Source organism: Myotis myotis, unplaced genomic scaffold (assembly GCF_014108235.1).
Source record: "Myotis myotis isolate mMyoMyo1 unplaced genomic scaffold, mMyoMyo1.p scaffold_m19_p_6, whole genome shotgun sequence".
Lineage (NCBI taxonomy): Eukaryota > Metazoa > Chordata > Mammalia > Chiroptera > Vespertilionidae > Myotis > Myotis myotis.
The window spans coordinates 71589312-71604789 of NW_023416368.1; the positions used below are offsets into that span (position 1 = coordinate 71589312).

At 42.2% G+C, this 15478-nt stretch overlaps 1 protein-coding gene and 1 pseudogene across 1 annotated transcript in view; both read left to right on the plus strand.

The window, feature by feature from the left end:
* The window catches only part of GALNTL6 (polypeptide N-acetylgalactosaminyltransferase like 6), a 955099-nt gene that overhangs the window by 826407 nt on the left and 113214 nt on the right, over positions 1-15478 (plus strand). The gene's annotated exons all lie outside the window — the stretch shown is intronic.
* On the plus strand, positions 14496-15415 carry LOC118659031 (annotated as a pseudogene).

Genomic DNA, 15478 nt, shown 5'->3' on the forward strand with positions numbered 1-15478 from the left:
AGTGATAACAGAGCAATGACGTCTGAAACACAATGAAGGATAACCAGTACTTAATAGGAATTGGTGCTCATACGGAACTAGGGGTAGAACCTTTTCTTCCACACTCTCTCTGTGTATTTAATCCCTCACAGCATGTTTGGCAAATGTCATATTATAAAGACCAGAAAGGGACCTTCGGGTTCTTCGTTGTATTATCAGAACATAACAATGAACAGAATGAGCTACAGGCAGTTTTCTGTTCTATTTATAGTGCAAATGGAATATTTAGAAGTTAGTGGTGACCCTGTGACTACAATTTACCATCCCTGAAAGGGTGTATAAATAGATGAACGATTCAGTACTTAATAGGAATTGGTGCTCATACAGAACTAGGGGTAGAACCTTTTCTTCCACACTCTCTCTGTGTATTTAATTCCTCACAGAGTGTTTGGCAAATGTCATATTATAAAGACCAGAAAGGGACCTTCGGGTTCTTCATTGTATTATCAGAACATAACAATGAATAGAATGAGCCACAGGCAGTTTTCTGTTCTATTTATAGTGCAAATGGAATATTTAGAAGTTAGTAGTGACTCTGTGACTACAATTAACCATCCCTAAAAGGTTGTATAAATAGATGAATGATTCAAATCTGGGAAATTTCATAGCAACACTACACAAGATTCATAGGCCCTTAGAGCTAATACCGTGCAGCTGAAGTGGAAAAGCCACCCCCCACCCCAACCCCTACCCCTCACCCCTGGCAGGTCAAAGCACTTGGAAGATTCTTTGACACTTCATCTTCTCAGCATCTTTGTGAGCTAGGGAGAAGAAAAGATTATAACATTAGGGAGATTTTTTAAAAAAAGATATGAATATATTATATTTAAAATCTCCTAAGAAGAGAGAATCTAGGCAGACATGTTAATTCCCCTGCCTTTTTATAACAGAGAAAACCTGCTTTTAAAACGCATATTGTTTCAGAACCATGCATCAGTGGGTCTTTGGTAGCTCTTCACATTCTAAGGAAAATAGAAATGTGAGTTCACCCCACTCTTTTACTGATGAATATAAAAAGAACACCAACCTGGGAATTAGGCAGCCTGCATTAGGTCCTGCATTTCTGTCTGAAGCACCTAATGCTAGGAACTCATAGGCCCAGTTTCTTCATGGGTCCAGTTCCTACATGAGGACAACACTTTGTACATCCTCACTAATCAAAGCATTGGGTGAAATCGTATATAGACTTGACCATCCATGGAGCGTTACACAGAGCTAAATGCCTGAATATTGTTTTTGTTTGTTTTTTTAATTCTGTGACTTGAAGACACTGAACAGTGAACTTGAGAAACACACTCTTCCTTCTAAAATTTATTCTGGCCACCATGTCAACAACATGGATGGTCAAGTCTATATAAGATTTTTTAAAAAGTTAAAAACAGTGGAACACCATTAAAAAATAAGTTAAGGAAAAATAAATATATTAGATTATTTTTTAATTGGTTCAGTTAAGAGAGAAGAATATTCCTCTAGCGCAAGTAATTTCTAGCCACAAGTTTAAAATATAAAATCTTTAAGAATTTAATATAAAAAATATAAATTGGTGCTTCCTATTATAAATACCTAAACTAAACAATAAACAGCAAGGAAACTGATGTAGGTGGAGTTTCCTAGAAGCAGAGCTTGAGACAGGGACTTGGGTGCATTTCATTCTTGGAGGAGTTGCTTCAGGAAAGACCGACAAGGTAGCAGGGGAAACGGATAGAGAAGGAGGAGCCAATGAGGGTACAGCCTGACCCCAAAGAGTCTGGAGCATAAGTCACACATGCAGCTGACCCTCCATGAGATAAGGGGGTTGGGCTCTTTCACCTTATGTCAGCCTATCCATGGCCATCCCTGAGGGCAGCCTAGGGAAATGGGTGTTACCTCTCAGGCCTGTCAGGGCAAGGCAGCTGCCTTCAGCCAAAGCTAATTCTGCAGAGAAGAAGCTGGAGCTGTTTCAGAGCACTTGCAGGGCTGGAGAAAAAGGGGACCCACTGGGGCACAAGCAGCTTCTAAGACTGATTCCTTGTGGACTGTTTCATGATAACTGCAGAGATCACTGAGGAGCTAACTTGGACATACCTACTCTGCATTTTTCCAGATCTTTACTGTTTGCCATTCACATTTCAAACCCGAAACTACATTATAAACTCCACTTGAGAAGAGACCCCGCCTTGATTATCTTTTAATTTCCATCATGGTTTTATCTTGATTTTATCTTGTGGTGCGTCATGAATTTAGCATTTCCTAACTGAATGAAATGGAAAGGAGTAGAGTGTCATGACATAGAATAGAATCAAATCCTCTAAAATGAACTGGAGTTCTTGGAAGGATATGAGGCTAGATATTCATCCCAGCACAGAAAACATGCTACATATAACTACAACTGATGTCAAGAGCTCTACTGTGATTGAACATGTACCTGCTATGATAAGCACATATAATGCTTCGAATCATCTTGAATCGATTTTTGTGTTTACTAGAGGCCTGGTGCACAAAAATTTGTGCACTGGGGGGGAAGGTCCCTCAGCCCGGCCTGTGCCCTCTCACAGTATGGGAACCCTCAGGGATGACCATCTACTGGCTGAGGCCTGCTCCCCAGGGGATTGGGCCTAAACTGGAAATCAGACATCCCTCTGGCAGCCCGGCAGCCATCGGGGGATGTCCACTTGCCAGCGGGGAGCAGACCTAAGCTGCAGTCGGACATCCTTAGCACTGCTGAGGAGGCAGGAGAGGCTCCCACCATCACCGCTGCACTAGCAGCCATCAGCCTGACTTGTGGCTGAGCAGAGCTCCTCCATGTGGGAGCTCACTGACCACCAGAGGGCAGCTCCTGCATTGAGCGTCTACCCCCTGGTGGCCAGTGTGTGTCATAGTGACCAGTCATTCCCAGTCGTTCTGCTGTTAGGGTCAGTTTGCATATTACCCTTTTACTATATAGGATAGAGGCCTGGTTCACGGGTGGGGGCCGGCTGGTTTGCCCTGAATGGTGTCCCAGAACAGGGTGGGGGTCCCGCTTGGGTGCCTGGCCAGCCTGGGTGAGGAGCTGATGGCTCTTTTCAGGCTGCCCGCACCCCCTTCAGGGTGGGGGTCCCCACTGGGGTGCCTGGCCAGCCTGGATGATTGGCTGGGGGCTGTTTTCAGGCAGGCCAAGCCTGCAACTGAAGCTCCCAGTCTCTCCTTTTTTTCTTTTTTTTTTTTTTTATTCTGGGATTTATTTACCTTCTGTAATTAAAACTTTGTTGTGGCTCTAGCTCTGAGGCCTGCTGGCTGAAAGCAGATACCTGGGGTTTGTTTAACTTCTATAATTGTAACATTGTTGCTTAGAGTGCAGCTCAGAGCCCAGCCGGGGCAGGCGGGGAACCTTGGCTTCCTCCATCACCGGGGCAACCAAGCCTCCTGTTCACTTCAGCTGCGTGGCTGCTGGCCACCATCTTGGTTGGCAGTTAATTTGCATATTACCCTGATTAGCCGATGGGAAGCATAGCAGAGGTATGGTTAATTACCATGTTTGTCTATTATTAGATAGGATGCCCAAACATAAAGAAGAATGTGAGCATTTCAGTGAAAAATAAAAAGAACATAAACAAATGGCTAGAGCTTAGGACAAAATCCCACTGGCTTAAGGCATCACTGAAGGGTTGCTCTGGGAGTAAGGAAGGACCCAAGCTGTGTGTGAGGAAGGAAGTCATGTTAGTCCAAACCAGGCTGTGAATGTCAAAGACAGATCAGCTATGCCAAGTTTGATCAATCTGGTGATGGTTACTACCTTAAAATGAATAAAAGTCATCTATGAAAAGCACTCCCCCTGAAAAGAAATATAACATTACAGATTTCTCCAAATTCTGCTTTTGAAGTTAAGTTGAAATAAAACAACTTTATTCCACATGAGCTAGTTCTCTGAGCTCTGTGAAAATGTTACCTATCCTCCTATCCCCACAAACTGTTAGCCAGTAGCAATAGTCAATGTTGAGTGCTTATTGTATAACAAGCACATTCTGGGTGTTTTACATGAACAAACACTCATTCTCACAACATAACTGCTATCTATTACTATCAGCCCAATTTTACAGATAAGGAAATTGAATCACATTTAGTAAGTAACTTGCCCAAGGTAAGTTACATAGAAAAAACTTGAGCCCTTGCAACGTGGCTCCCAAATCTATACCCCTAACCATTATCCTACACTTAATCCGTACCATTCAGCCTGAACAGAGTTCAAATGAATGTCCAATGGTATCCAAGTGTCGATTATATATGAGCAAAGACCCTGTTATGTGTCTGTTTTTGTATTAGCTAATGCCCATTGACCATCTTCTGGCAACCAGGCTGTGATTGCTCTCTAAGAACAAAGTCCTCCTCCATTCTCATTTTGTATGGTTCCATGAAGCTGATGCTACACTCTGCTTTAGCTATGGATATTGTTGTCAATATATTCACAGCATGCTAGTCATCCCTCATAGACTCTGCACAGACTCATCCAGGTAGACAATGTGAGACCGATGGACCACTCATGAAGCCGAGTGACTTATTCAACCTTCTTCTTTTACTTTCTTTTTAAACATATTTTTATTGATTTAAGATAAGAAGGAAGAAGGAGAGAAAGATTGAAACATCAATGATGAGAGAGAATCATTGATCAGCTGCCTCCTGCACTACCCCTACTGCGGATCGAGCCCGCAACCTAGGCATGTGTCCCGACCCATGACTGCCAGCTGGGCTTCTTTTACTTTCTAATTGCCTTCCTCTATTCCCTCAGTACACTCACCCTGGTACTTGCTCTGACTTATGCAGGTCTAAGTGATCATCCCTGTTATTATAATCAGTTGTCTAAAAAGACAGAAATCCCCATGTCCCCCTAGCCCTCTCTTTGGAAACCACAGGTAAATTTAAGAAACATTAAAACCCTAGCAATCAAAGAGAGTCCCTACTTTTGGACCAATATCTATATCGTCCCATGGCTGCCATAATTATACATTTTTCATTACAGGAGGAGTTAAAACTTTATAGTATTTTTATTATATCTGAGCAAAGAAGCCATTTCTTCTGTATTTTATAGCACCAGACTCTTTGGGGTAATATCCTTTCATTTGGCCCTGGGCCTATGGGCACTCACTCTTTAGTCCTTTTTATGAGGATAGTTTTATAGGCAGTTGTTTGATTCAAAATGAAAAGTTTGTTCCCCTAAAGTTTAGCTGTAACAGAACAGGTCACAGAAAAGTACGAGCTACAGAATAAATCAAGTCCTGTCAGTTGTGAAGATAATTAAACAGCTCGGACCAGCCCATGACAAAAATATCTGGTTTACGGATGATAAATCTTTAACCTGATTATTGGTACATGATAATTTAATCTTAGGGTTAATAGATAAGTGTGGCCAAAATTAAGACAAGAAAACACGTACCTACTCAGAAAGGATCAAGGAATAATTCCGTGTAAACAAGTATGGTATTCTCTGGGCCCATAAAAAACAAATTATAAAAGCCACAAGGACAATTGGGGGTATAGTTCCACATTGGTATTCATTTGAATATTCTTACAAAGAATTTTCAAACCATTTTTTGTTCAGGTTCACAGTGTTTCATTTACTGGATCACAGATTTTTTAAAAAGTGGGGGAAGAAGCATCTTTGCCTCTCTTCATTGAGTTTCTCTCAACATACCCTCATTCCTTCTGGCGCCATAATCACAGTCAGGCCTTCTCAAACATATCCACTCAGCCCTCTGACTCCCAGCTTTTGTCCCTTCCTCTGGAGATGATGGCCTTCATCTGACTTCCCCAGGTTCCTGAACATTTCACCTGGCCTGTCAGTAAGTTGAGCCTGTACTTACCTGGTTCAAGAAACTCCACTGTGAGTGACAGGCATGCCCTGACAGGAACAGATCTAGACATCCTGGAGGTTGTCATCCTATGTGTCTCCCTCCGTCTTCCCAAGCGGGGTACGAACCCAGCACTAGCATTCTGTAGACATAGTTATGCTGACCCACCTTCCATACTTTTCCCACATTTTACCAGTGAGGGACATGTCATAGGCTTTTCAAACGTTCCTACAAGCCTTCACAGTCATAGTCTCTAGCCCAGGGGTCCTCAAACTACGGCCCGTGGGCCACATGCAAATACAAATATTGTATCTGTTCCTGTTTTGTTTTTTTACTTCAAAATAAGATATGTGCAGTGTGCATAGGAATTTATTCATAATTTTTTTTAAGCTATAGTCCGGCCCTCCAACAGTCTGAGGGACAGTGAACTGGCCCCCTGTTGAAAAAGTTTGAGGACCCCTACTCTAGCCCAACAGAGGAAAAAGTAGGATCTATTGTCTGCCTCTAGTGCAGGGGTGGGCAAACTTTTTGACTCGAGGGCCACAATGGGTTCTTAAACTGGACCAGAGGGCTGGAACAAAAGCATGGATGGAGTGTTTGTGTGAACTAATATAAATTCAACGTAAACATCATTACATAAAAGGGTACGGTCTTTTTCTTTTTTTAGTTTTATTCATTTCAAACGGGCTGGATCCGGCCCGCAGGCTGTAGTTTGCCCACGGCTGCTCTAGTGTCTGTGTGTGTGTGTGTGTGTGTGTGTGTGTGTGTGTGTGTGTGTTTGTCTGTATGTGTGTCTATGATGTTATGCATGTAAAACTTAGGAAGTGGTACTCAAAATTGTACCTCCAAGCAATTGAGACAATTGTGTCTGAATGGCCAGTTAGGAGCAGATGATAAATTTCAGTATTTTCTAAACAAGAGGATATAGAGATATTCTGTAATTTGTTTCTGCCATCACAACACTGATTTTTGTCAATAGTAGAAAGTTAAGTAGAGTTTTGATTGCATGTATCCTCCATGCTAATTTGCAGAGTAAAAGTAGGAAACAATTATGTGACAGTGAAAAAAAGTGCTGTTATCCTCAGATTATTTTTAGGATAAGAAAATGATTAAGCCCGGCTGGCGTGACTCAGTGGTTGAGCGTTGACCTACGAACCAGGAGGTCACAGTTCGGTTCCCAGTCAAGGCACATGCCCAGGTTGTGGGCTCGATCCCCAGTGTGGGGTGTGCAGGAGGCAGCTGATCAATGGTTCTCTCTCATCATTGATGTTTCTATCTCTCTATCCTTTACCCTTCCTATCTGAAATCAAAAAAATATTTTTTAAAAAAGAATATGAGTGATAATAGTGTCCTATATTTCTGATTTTTAATGAATTTTGCTTAACCTTCCCCTCAATTAGTACAAATTGGTAAGAATTTATTCTAACTGCTGTCTGTTCATCTCAATTATTTATCTCATTATCCACTTTAAGAGTAATTTCTAAATAAGTGCTTGAACCTCACCATAAATATCTCCTCCCTTAAAAGGCAAGGATAGACTACAGTGTAGTGACTCCTTAAAGAAAGAAAAATGTAGAAATATCCATTTAAATAAATAATCCTTCAAAAATAACAGCATATTTTTAGCCTCAGGAGTAGTTGCTTACTCTTTGAAAGAGAGTAAGAAACACTTTTAGAAGTCATTTTTCCAGGTTGCTTTCAGGATCTATGAGTCAAGAAATGATATCTCACTTCTTTGTAGTCAGATCTTTTATGTTTCTGTAACTTGAACTTTTATGTTTCTGCTAACCTGTATTTCCTCCTTATCTGATCATTGGATTTTGCCCATCCCCCCTTCACTCACCACATCACTAAGTCCTGCAAATGTTACCTCTTACATGTTTATTCCATCCATCATTGTTTCTAGAGAAATTGCAAAAGTGTGTCATCATCTCTCATCTAAACAGCTGTAACCCCCAACTGAGTTTCACTTCAATATTGTCACCCTCAAACTTACTCTCTACACTGCCATCAGAGTGTAATACCAAAAATATGTATGAAACCTGAATACATTACTGTCCTGGTTAAAATTCCTTAGTGGTACCCAGTCACTTGCTGAGATTATTAACCTGGGATTTGTAAACCTTCTTTGTTTAGCCTTCTGTTAATATTTATAATTTCCCATGAATCTTTATGAGAATTATAAGTAGATGTGCATTTATTTGGAAAAAGACCACATACAGCTTTCATCATGTCCCAGTAAAGAATAAGAATGAAAGTTTTAATCAAATCAAATTCATGTTCCATAATATGGTTCACAAGTCCCTCAGCATTCTGACCTCTGCCACCTTCTCTAGCTTCACTCACCATATCTCTTGGCTTTATACTCAACTGTCCAGCTTTAACCAAATTCTTGTATTTACACACACCTTATGCTCCAACTCCACTAGGAACACATCATGCTATTCATCTCTATGTGCTTTCATCTGTTCTGTTTCTTCTGCCTGAAATGTACTTCTTCCCTTCCTTGTCTGCCCATCCCACTGTCACACCCAAGTTAAGGTACATAGCCCTCTGGCGATACCATAAAGTACTGTATACACTCAATCATTTCCCACATCACATTGTTTTATTCAATGCCTATCTTCCCCACTAACCCTGAACACCACAGAGACAGAGAGGCTACTGTTCATTTTTTCATCCTGCATTCAGTTTCTTGAACATAGGTTCTCAGTAATTGTTTGTTGCATCAAACTACAAAGGAGTGGACTATTTATTCCTAGACCATCTGTTAGGTAGCTGATGAAAAAAGACCCTAGCAAATCTCAATACCTGTTATGGACTGAATGTTTGTGTTCCCCAAAAATCCATATGTTGAAATCTTAACTCAACAAAATGGTATTAGGAGGTAGGGTCTTTGGGAGGTAATTGGGTCATGAGGATGGAGCCCTGATGAATGGGATTAGTGTTCTTAGGAGAGAGAGAGAGAGAGAGAGAGAGAGAGAGAGAGAGAGAGAGAGAGACAGAGAGAGAGGCTCTCCAGAGAGCTCTTCAGCCTTCTTTCTGCAATGTGAGGATGTAATGAGAGATAGGCAATCTGCAATCAAGAAGAGGGTCCTCACCATAACCCAACAGGCTAGCACCCTGATCTGACTTCTCTGCCTCCAGTATTGTGAGAGCGAACTTTCTACAGTACTTGTCTATAGTACTTAATTATATCAGCCTGAAATGACTAAGGCAACATCTTATAAAATCGATGCTACAAAAGCCAATATAAATAACCATCTTCATTATCTAGAATTATGAAGGATTTAGTTATCCAAGTCCACAGTTCTAAGTGCCTTTATTCTTCCAGTTTTCAAAGAAAGAGTGATATGCTAAGAGAGTGTGTAATAGATGTGGCAACCCAGAAAGTTTTCCCATATCCCCTGCTTCTGGTAATAAACCCTGCTGCACTGTCCACGAAGACAGGCTATATTCCATCTCATGCTTTGTAAGAGGTAAATGCTTGATCCAATCAAAGCCCATCAAATTTCTTTTCTGAAATTGACATAGGAACATACCAAAAAAAAATCCTTCAGTATCCTAGGATTGCCAGATAGAATGCAGAATGCTTGGTTAAATTCAGATAAACAACAAATAAATACTGTAGTGTAAGCATGTCCCAAATATTGCATGCTTACATCACTAAGTTTTGAAGCAGCTTGTTACACAGCAATGAATAATGTAGCATAGATTTGGTGCCAAGGATTAATTTATTCTTTGAAAAAAATTATTAATTTGAAACAATGAGCATAAATTCTTTAAAGAACTATTTTAAATATCTCCTAGGAAGTTAGGGGAGAGAGTATTTGTCAAGACCAAAGGGCGTTTCAAACTTGCACAAGCAAGAAAGGGATCAGAGGACCTCCACGTGGTTTCTCCATGTGGCCTGTGCTTCCTCCTACTCCGACGGCTGCAGTGTTGGCTGGATTCTCATGTAGTAGCTCAGAGCTCCAAGATCACATGTCCCAATGAATGAGACAGAAGGTATTTGGTCTCTTACAAGCCACCTTGGGAGCCAATGGGAAGTCAATTTGCCGTATTCCATGGGTCAGAGCAGGCCTAGTCCCATCCAGATTCAAAGGCAGATCATAGACTCCAGCTCTCAAATACAGGAGGGTCTAAGAATGTGTCAACATGTTTGAAAACTGCCATAGAATGTGAGAGAGGCAGGGCTGGACACAGACAGAGCACAGCGAGGGTGTTCTTTTTCTCTCCGGCAAGATATAGTTATATGACTTCTTTGTGGATAGTCTTGACCTGGAGGGAAAATGAGATAATGCTTTAACTGGATATTTTTTTTTTTATAAATTCTGGTTATAGCCTTTTTTCGTAACATCTCTTTTCCTTCGTCCCTGTTTTCTTTCGTTGTGTTTTCTTTTAAAGGAATTAAGGTCATTAAGCAGGGGATAGATGTACAGTGTGAATTTATTAAAAAGGTAAAGGTTTGATAAGAGGTATTAAAAATCCATGCCAATTCTAGGCTGATATAAATACTAGGGAATGAGACCAAAATTGCCTTTGAGTTGCAATCAGTGCCCCAAATAAAAGGCATATTTTGCATTCCCTCCTAAGACGAAGGGGCAATGTTTTCACAAGAAGAAGGTGTCACATGTTTATTAAATAAATGAAGCATAAAACAAGTTTGCCTGCAGTTTCATCCAGGCTTGGATTTTAATAACTAGCATTTATCCCTTGAATGAAAAGTTATATTTGTAACCAAGAAGGAAAGGCTCCCCGCTCTGCCCTTGGGATTTTTAGCTCTGCACAGTCCCCATCGCTGAGGAAATAAGGGGTTGGCTCTGCCATTTCACAGTATCACTGTGTTCCTTTGGATGTTGGTGTTGATGGGAGTGATAAGAGCCTGGAGGAGCAAGGGCGAGAGCAGTGAGGGAGAATCACCCCAGGGATGAGTGGCAGAGTGTAAGGGGAGATGGAACCTGAGAGAGGAGGACAGATAGGAGATGAGGAGCTTAGGGACTAGCACTCATCACATTGCGGGAAGATCTCAGGGTACATCTGTGTCAAAATATGGATTTTAGGAGGGGGTGAAAGTCACATTGGAATATAAATAACAGAAAACAGGAGGGCTTTGAGGTCTCCTGATAATGTTATGGAATCTGACCTGTATTTCATGTAGGAGAAGCCGAGTGCCTTTGCTGGGCCCAAACTGGGATTCAGAGACTGGCTGTACTGGTGGGCTGGCCAACTAATAGGCGTAGGGCTGACAGAATATTTTTAAGCTAAAGAAGGATGGAAGATGTTCTAGTCTATACAGGCTGCTATTTTAAAAATGCCATAGACTGAGTGGCTTATAAACAACAGTTCTGGAGGCTGGAAGTCCAACATGAAGGTGCCAGCATGGTCAGGTTCTGGTGGAGGCATCTGGGTTGCAGACAGCCAGTTTCTTGCTGTGTCCTCACATGGCGGAAGGGGTAAAGGAGATTTCTCAGGCCACTTTCATACGGGCACTCACCCCCTCATCCTATTCATGAGGACTCTGTCCTCATGATCTGATTACCTCCCAAAGACCCTGGGTCCTAACTCCAGCACCTTAAGGGTTAGGTTTCAACATCTAAGTTTTGGGAGGAATGCAAACACTCAGACCACAACAGAAGATGTTGGGGAAAACCCTAACCGGTTTGGTTCAGTGGATAGAGTGTCAGCCTGTGGACTGAAGGGTCCCAGGTTTGATTCCAGTCAAGGGCATGTACCTTGGTTGCAGGCACATCCCCAGTGGCGGGTGTTCGGGAGGCAGCTGATCAATGTTTCTCTCTCATCGATGTTTCTAACTCTCTATCCCTCTCCCTTCCTCTCTGAAAAAATCAAGAAAAAATATATTTAAAAAACAAAAAAGAAGATGTTGAGGAACAGAGAGGAGAATAAATAAAAGCTCAAGATGCTAATGGATTAGCATCTGCCTGCTGTCTGGCCTGAGAGACTGGTTGGCGGCCCCTGTGGAGAGCAAGGTTAATTCCAGAAGCAGAAAGAGTCATATTGGTGAAAGAGTGAAATTCTAAGCATGAGCGGTATGGCTTTGGAGCTCACCTGCGGAACAGGTTCCGTGGCATGAGGCCTAGGCCCCAGGGCAACCTTCCCCTGGCAGGCTCCTTGAAGGGAAGCACCAGCAAACTAGGACTGTGGCTGGTGGGGCAGCTTTCTCATGGAGGGGGCTGGTGTCAGGCACAAGAGCCAAGAGACTTCTGGGCTGGAGCAGAAAAGCATACGCAGACTAGCTAGCTCCCTAAAGCACTGCTGACATCTCCAGGGACGCACAGAGAACTGAAAAATTCTAGTGGGCAGGAGAAGAATAAAGGCAGATGAACCCAAAGTCATTTTGAAAAACCACCATAATCTGATTATTTAGTGTTGACATGACCTTATTTGTCCATGCAGGCAGGGAGAGTGTGTGTACATTGTCTATATTGCAAGAGGAGGGGTTAAGTAATTAAAGCTATAATATGTGTAATATGAAACCATGATTAAGATCTGTAGCCATTTAGAAATTAGAAAAGGGCAGGATTACACACAGGAGAATCCATCTATCCACTCACTGTAGGACTAAAGAAAGGTATTTTTTGGAATAGTCAATCTGTTCCTCATTCTTGGTTGGTCTTCCACTTGCACACACACACACACATACCATTTTTAGACCCCAGAAGAGTCATCAAAGACACAACATGCTAGTCACATAACAGAAGACTAAGATTGAAGGAATATTTAGCACATTGTGTCCATTCTCCTCCTCTACCCACTGAGTAGTTGTTGTGGCTTTTGACACCCGGGGTTTTCTATTTTGTCTCATGTTAGATCAGTGCCAACCACTGAAGATATAAAGACAGTAGGAGCCTGAGGAACTTCAGAACCACCAGCTTAACTGGAACATCCAACCAAGGCCATCACGTGATCTTTATGGCTGTTGTCTGGTTTAATGCCCCATATAATTTGTGCTGACATCCATAAGATTCCTTCCTCCATCTACGCTTTATATGCGCTCACAGAATAGCCTACACTATGCTAAGTATGAAGTAAGCAGCAAAAAGCATATTCAATTGTATAAAACCTTTTAAATCATTACATAGTATTATATGTGTTTATGTTTGTGATTAAAAAACAAAATTACAAATCCTGGCACAAAGTCGTACAAAATTTGTGCTATAATTTATCATTTTGTTTTTCTCCTCATTGTATCCAAAAAGCTGAAAAGTCATAATCCTGCCACCTGCTTATGGATAACTAATTGGCCTTGATTCCTTTTCTACCAGTTTTTTTTCTAAACATTAACATTTGCATTTGTAAATCCAAAAAAAATAGAAAGCTTTTTTTTTCCCTGAGGAAAGGTGTTCACTTTTATCCGAGGAGCACTGAAAAGCACTCACGCATTGCAGAATATCCAGGATACTAGTGGAGATAACTTGTTTAAAAAGCCTAAAAAAATAATTCTATGTCAGGCAGACCTTAGAAATTAGGAAACTCACCAAAATCCTGTCTCTATCAAGAATTCTTGTCACTTAACAGTACCATAATGAAATTGCTATAATATATCCTCTTTAAGAGTTTGGAATTCAAAATGATATCTGTTATCAGCTGTCTATGTGTGTATAACAGACCATTCCAGAATTTAGTGGCTTGGAACAGCAAGCCTTTTGCTGGCTCACAATTCTGAGCAGCAGAAATTTAGTCTAAATTCTACTGAATGGTTCTTCCACGGGTCTCACGTAAGTAGCAAAAACAACTGGGTTGGGTTCCCTGGGACTTTCTGGTTTTAACACTGAAAGTCCAGCCTCTAGGAAACCAGTCAGTCTCAAGCAAAACAAACAGTAGGTCAGCCTATACTCGAGGTCACACGGGTGGCAAGAGTCATCTGGTGGCTCACCTGGAGCCAGATGGCCGAAGGTACACGTAGCTAGTAGTTGGTGCTGATTATCAGCTGGGCCATGTTCCTCCATCAGGCGAGCCCAGGCTCCTTCGCATGGTAGCAGGCATCTAGGAGAAATAGGAGGGAGTGCAAGCCCCAAGGGCAAGCCCTCTGCTTACACCACATTTGTCGATATCAACTAAGTGATGTCACATGGCTAAGGAAGTCAGTGTGGGAATGTACCACACCAGGGCACGGATGCAAGAAGCCAGGAATCACTGGAACCATTACTGTTACCGTCTACAGTGGTCAAACTGCGGCTCGCGAGCCACATGCGGCTCTTTGGCCCCTTGAGTGTGGCTCTTCCACAAAATAACCTACTTCTGGGCATGGGCCACGAAGTTTCAATCGCACTGCACGTGGTATTTTGTACCAATAAAATACCAGGAAATTATACCAAAAAGAAAGATGATTTTTTTTACAACATAAATGATACAATTCTTTTGAACAATAATAGATACAGGGGCAGAGCTGCCTCAAACAGATTGTCAAACTGCAGCAGGAAGGCCGGGGAGGGTTGGGGGGCAGGAGGTAGGGGGGTAAGAGATCAACCAAAGGACTTGTATGCATGCATATAAGCATAACCAATGGACATAAGACACTGGGGGATAAGGGAGGCTAGGGGACTGTCTAGGGCGGGGGGATAAAATGGACACATATGTAATACCCTTTGTAATACTTTAAGCAATAAAATAAAAAAATAAAAAAATGGAAGCCAGGACCTTAGTTCTCTTTCCCATCTTGCAAGATGGCGGGTGAAAAGAAAACCGAGAAGCCGGATGCTAAGGAAAAGAAGCCTGACACTAAGGAGAAGAAACCTGCAGCCAAGAAGAAGGCCGATGCCGGCGGCAAGGTTAAGGCCCCGAAGAAGGGGAAGCCCCACTGCAGCCGAAACCCCGTCCTCGTCAGAGGAATTGGCAGATACTCCCGGTCGGCTATGTATTCGCGAAAGGCCATGTACAAGAGGAAGTCTTCGGCCCCTAAATCCAGGATTGAAAAGAAAAAGAAGGAGAAAGTTCCTGCTACTGTCACAAAACCAGTTGGTGGCGACAAGAATGGCGGTACCCGAGTGGTTAAACTCGCAAAATGCCTAGATATTATCTTACTGAAGATGTGCCTCGAAAGCTGCTGAGCCAGGCAAGAAACCCTTCAGTGAGCATGTGCGGAGACTGCGGGCCAGCATCACTCCTGGGACCATTCTGATCACCCTCACTGGGCGCCACAGAGGCAAGAGGGTGGTTTTCCTAAAGCAGCCGAGCAGTGGCTTGCTACTTGTGACCGGACCTCTGTCCCTCAATCGAGTTCCTCTTCGTAGAACACACCAGAAATTTGTCATCGCCACCTCCACCAAAATTGATATCAGTGGTGTGAAAATCCCCAAACATCTCAATGATGCTTACTTTAAGAAGAAGAAGCTGTGCAAGCCCAGACACCAGGAGGGCGAGATCTTCGACACAGAGAAAGAGAAATATGAGATTACAGATCAGCGCAAGGTTGACCAGAAAGCTGTGGACTCACAAATTCTGCCAAAAATCAAAGCTGTTCCTCAGCTCCAGGGCTACCTCCGCTCTCTGTTCGCTCTCACCAATGGGGTTTATCCTCACAAGCTGGTGTTCTGAATTTCTTGTAAGAACTCGATTAAATAACTGATATGTTAAAAAAAAAAAAATGATACAATTGAATTTATCTGTAGTTATTT